The sequence below is a fragment of the Nicotiana tabacum genome, chromosome 17 (assembly GCF_000715075.1).
Source record: "Nicotiana tabacum cultivar K326 chromosome 17, ASM71507v2, whole genome shotgun sequence".
NCBI classification, from domain to species: Eukaryota; Viridiplantae; Streptophyta; class Magnoliopsida; order Solanales; family Solanaceae; genus Nicotiana; species Nicotiana tabacum.
The window spans coordinates 101,866,996-101,872,995 of NC_134096.1; positions in this window are offsets into that span (position 1 = coordinate 101,866,996).

Here is a 6,000-nt window from a genome sequence, read left to right on the forward strand (position 1 = left end):
ACCACTTCAGCCTAGGAAATAAACTAGAGAGTTAAAATGGCCAAGATATCTAAATGACTTCATCTGCAACAATGTTCATCTTATCAACCTAACTGCAAGCTGTTTTACAGAACCAGCACAACCCAGTGTTTACTCTTTTGCAGCCATATCATCTCACAATCAACATGTTATGCAATCTATTTCAGAAATCTTAGAACCCACTAGTTTTTCTCAGGCCTCTATGCATCCTGGATGGCAAAGAGCCATGAACTCAGAAATTGAGGCCTTAAAGGAAAACCACACTTGGGATGTGGTTCCCTTACCAAATGGAAAAAGGTCCTTACCTTGTAAGTAGGTATACAAGGTGAAGCACAATTCTGATGGAAGCATAGAGAGACTAAAGGCCAGGTTGGTGGTGAGGTAAGACATACAAAGAGAAGGGATAGATTATACTAAAACTTTTTCTCTCGTGGTCAAAATGACCACCATACGTTGCTTACTGGCAGTGGCAGCTAAGAAAGCTTGGCCAATTTATCAACTAGATGTAAGTAATGCATTCTTACATGGTGATTTACAGGAAGAAGTCTATATGAGATTTCCAGCTGGTTTATCTCCTCCCAGTCCCAACCATATTTGTTTACTAAGGAAGTTTTTATATGGTTTAAAGCAAGCTTCGCGGCAGTAGTATGCTCGGCTTGCTGGTGCTCTAAGTTTCAAAGGTTATTCTTCTTCAATGAATGACTATTCATTATTTTTAAAAGACAAGCATGTTTGGTTTCTATTGTTGCCGTCTATGTCGATGACATTCTTATTAGTGGAGATGATTCAGATGAAATTTCAACACTCAAATTGTTTCTTAATACACAGTTTAAGGTAAAAGACCTAGGAAATTTGCATTACTTCCTAGGAATAGAAATACTGAGGGGAAAGTAGGGGATAATTATGTGTCAAAAAAAATTTACCTTGGACCTGATCAAAGAGTTTGATATCCCTGAATACTCTTGTGTTTCTTCTCCACTTGAACCTTCTTCAAAATTACGAGCAGATGAAGGGGAACTTCTCCTCAATTCAACCATATATCGTCACCTAGTTGGGAAGCTCAATTACTTAACACACACAAGGCCTGACCTGTCTTTTACAGTTTTGAAGCTCAGCCAATTTATGCAAAACCAAAGAACTTCCCATTTTATTGCAGCTCTTCGAGTATTGTGTTACTTGCGTTCTGATCCAGGACAAGGGATCATTCTAAATACTACTCCGTCCCTCAAATTGGTTGATTTTTGCGATGCAGACTGGGCCTTTTGTCCTGAAACTCGTAGGTCTGTTAGCGAATTTTACATCGTACTTGGTGGTTCACCCATATATTGGAAATCCAAGAAACATGCATCTGTTTCTCTGTCTTCAGCTGAGGCGGAATATCGATCTATGCGACGAGTCATCGCCAAGTTGACCTGGCTCACTCGTTTGCTCGAAGATCTGTTAGTACCACCTTCACTACCAGTCCTAGTGCTCTCTGATAGCAAATTGGCGATTCACATAGCACGTAACCCTATTTTCCATGAGCGGATGAAGCACATAGAATTGGACTGCCACTTTGTCCGACAACAGTTTCTCTCCGGTCTCATTACTCTGTCATATGTTCCCTCATCTTCACAATTAGCAGATCTTTTCACCAAAACCCTATCAGGGCCATCTCACAAGTCAGTTCTTCGTAAGTTGGGGGTAACTTCTTTACCGCCCATGTAGCACCCCGGAAAATTTCGAAGTACTTAAGCGCTATTAAGAAAGTTGATGTGCGCTAATTATATTATTTTATGTACAGACGAGGACTATTAATTTGATGGATATTAATTAGATATGATAATAAGTGTACAAGGCATATTATAAGTGATGTGGGCTCTATGGAGAGCCCTAAGTCTAAGTCAAGTTGGAAATTACATGATGGACTAAAGTTTCAAATGAGTACGCACAAGACCAAAATTTGGACGATTATATCTACATATATATAAGGATTTATGCGATGTAAAATATATCAAATGAAATATCATAGAGTCTAGTTTCTAACGCTTCAAACCGTTTGTCATTTGGACATTCCTACAAGAAGTTATGACCAAATTACCAAAGGCTGACGGAGGAGCCTGCGAATGCGAAACATCTGAGGCCGTGTCTGAAAGAGAGGCTGGCAGTGAAGTGCTGCCATAGCGTCCAGGTCCGCATCCGAGCTTCAAAGAGGAGTGAAGTGGGGATGCGAAGCATCCAGGTCCACATCTGAAACCCAGAAATCTGGGCCTATAAATACAAGGTCGGGGGAGGGGAGTATTTTGAGTATTTGGGGGTTAGGGTTCTTGAGGTGAATGGGCGATTTTGAGCTCAAATCAAGTCCAATCAACCAAGGTAAGTTGTTAATGATATTTTGGGTTGATTATTACTCAATATACATGAGTTCTAACATCATTCTTACATCCAAATACTAGATTTCTTCATCATATCCTCAAGAACACAAAAATCACCAAAGTTCTGATTTTTCAAGATTGATCTACTAGAGGTAATTCCAATGCTTCAAACTCGTTTATTATGAGTATTTAGAAGTATTTGACGCAATTGTTACAAGTTTTAATGGTTGAAAGATTGGATTATAAAACTCGAATTTATGGCATGAATAGTACTTTTGAGAAAATAAGAGAGAAGATGAATGGTAATCTTGACGATGAAATTTATGAATACAATGAACCTATAGAATTATTCGTTATCAAAAGATGAAAGTGATCAACTAAGTAATCACCCGAATTATATATTTTGCAAGTGTTGATTATGGAAGACGATAAATAGTAACTTGGTGGCAATGGACAATTGATGTAGTATCATTAATGACTCTGAATGGGTATTAAAACATAAGAATGAAGTTGAATGGTCTAGCATGTAAAACTATTTGGTGATTTGAGTTGTTGGAGGCTTGTAGACAACTTGTGAGCCATATATGGATATTGATCAATATCTTAGGTCATATTCTGATGTAATTAGGATATCTAATTGTAGATATCGACTTGTTGGTGATGTCGGGAATTTTAATCAACATTGGAATGATGGAGGAGGATTGAAAGCTTGTGAATGTTAATAAAGTGAAAGCGAGGTAAGTTGATTAAAACTTACTCTTCTTGAGGGACTTTCTCTAAAAGCATGTTTCGAGTTAAAACTTAAGTTGTTTGCAAATGTGTTTTCGTGCTTGTGGGGACAAACAAGTACGGATGTCTCCATGTACTAGAATATTATGTTGCATATGTAGTGTCATGCCGTTTTATAAAATTTTACTTTAAATCTTGTTAGCAAAGTAACACTCAAGGTAAATGTTATAAGTTTTTATCAAAACTTACGTATTGACAAGATATATATATTTGAGTGCTAAAGATAAGTTTTTATGGAAAGTATTTCTTTTGGAAATTGACGAACAAAATAGCACTTGTGGTATCTTTTAAAGATTGATATTAAATTGCTAAAGGCTTTAGCATGTAAAAGGTTATTTATTTAAATATTGTTCAAAGGATTTAGATTTTCTATAAATTCTATGATTTGATAAAAATAGATCATTTGAGGCTACTATACTATGAATCTATTTTGAAGTATCAAATGTTTTGGGAGTTACTTGTGTTCACCGAGATTGACTTCGGATATATCGTGTTCGTTGTCATGAAACTACACGTGCCGGTGTAAGCGTAGATGGCCACTTTGTGGTATAGACTACGGTAGAGTGCTCTCCCTCGAGAGAGTACTATTTTGTGCTATTATTAGCATGGCTGAGTCGATTCGTACGGCACTACGATGAGACGACCTGAGCAAGTAGGATATATGATACTTGCCGCTAGGTACATAACCTAGTTGACCTTCTTGTGTCGGTGGTGGTATAGTACTCCCAGTGAAAGGTAAGGATGATTTTCTTATGTTTAGGACTACCAAAAGTTATTTCGATGACTTAAAGCAAATGGAATAATTTTGTACGATTTTATCCAAAATCTTGGATTGATGTAAATATTTTAAAAGTTTAAATTGTGGGTTATATTTCACTTGGTTCTTATTTAAAATAACAAGAGTCATGAATTGATAGAATTTCTTATCGTTTTATATCAAATATTGGTGCATTATTTTTATAAAGTTTATCCAAAGAACTTGAGTTAGAGAGAGTCTATGACACTTATTGATTACCGATGTGGTGTACTCAGCCCTTAGGGTCTCCCCTCTAGGGCCCTGCTTACTTTACATGTTTCAGGATGATGTATGATATGTGGTATGTGGTCAGGCCAGGATAACTCTCTTTTCGAGGTATTATGAAGCACCACTTTTATTTCGTGGTAGCTATCATGTTCTTCCTTATTTTATTTTGTTAGAACTACTCTAACCGTTGGTTCTATTCTTTGGTATAGAGGCTCCATAGATAGTTGTGAAAGGTTGTAATAACGGGGTTGTATACGACATACATAAAAGTATATTTATTTTACTTAGTCTCATAGTTATTGTCATGAAAGACATCATGTGTTATTTTGAATTGAAAAATATTTTATCATTTAACTTGAAAATGTATATGATTTTCAAGGAGCTTCTGCAGTTAAATTGGTTTTCATGCATATGATTTGGGTGCATCACATGGTTTGGTTCACTCGAGTTGGGTAGTGTACCAAGTGCCGGTCACGTGGATTTTGGGTCGTGACAAACTTGGTATCAGAGCACTAGGTTCTAAGTCAAGTCCTAGGAAGTCTATGGAGCCATGTCAAGTAGAGTCCCTCTTATCGGTGTGTTGCTGGCCACACTTATATCGGGGAAGCTACAATGACATCTAGGGAGTTTCATTTTTTCATACTCTATATCGTGCGTTTGTTCCTGAAATGAGAGTACTGATTCTCGATCGTATTGATTTCTTGTTGAGGAGGATATTGAAGTGACGAGAATGAAGCTTAATGTTCAAGTTATAATACGAGATGTTTTGGCTAATAGCCAGAAAGTTTCAGATTTGTTCAAAATGGAAGGATAAGTTGAGAATAGATTGGGGCTGATACAGTTAACACGTATGACTTTGGTGAATAAGAATTATCAGTCGAATACTGAGAAATCATGGAGAAAATAAGGTGATGATGTCAACTAGTATTGTCAGGATGGTGTCCTCACTTATAAAGAATTTTACTAAAGGATGCGAATAAGGGCACATATGTTAGGCCCTAGATTTCAATTCAAGATTGTTGGTCAAGATGTTGGAGGGACTGTTTACTATGGTAATCACCATTAACGAGTTTAGCAAAGGTACAAAAAATAATATTGTAAATGAAGATGTTGCATCTTAAATTATCATGACAAGATATAGAGAGGTGATATGGATCTAATTGATAAGTGAATGTGAATCAGTCAAGTTTGTGGTAAACATAGTATGACTCATAAGAAGTTTGACAATGTCAATAATTTCCAAAGACACATTCCCAAAAGAAAAAGAAAAAGAATTTCTTGATCATTCAAAAAGAGAATGTTACAGGATGAGGGACATGAACCTTAATTATACTAGACACCGGATTTTCTCTGAGCATGATAGGTTATCTTCATGATTGTGTCATACTGTCACGACCCAAACTAACCCCTGTCGTGATGGCGCCTATTGTGGAACTAGGCAAGCCGACTCATTTCCATACAAACCGATATTTTTATTTCAAAGATAATTTCAATGCTATTTAACATAAAAATCTTCGTAAGGGAGTTCAAATCAAAACAAAAGTGCGGAAAAGAAAAGCCCGACATCGGGGTGTCACTAGTCATGAGCATCTACTATTATTTGTCTGACAATATCAAGACTAACATAGTCTGAAAAATAGCTAAATACAACTAAAGGAAGATAAGAGGGAGAAGAGCAGGGGTTGCGACTGCCAAGCAGCTACCTTGCTATCCCCGAGAAAATCTACAACCAGAAAAATCAACAACCGCTACCTGCCCAGTTACACTTGGATCTGCACACAAGGTGCAAGGAGTAACGTGAGTACGCCAACTCAG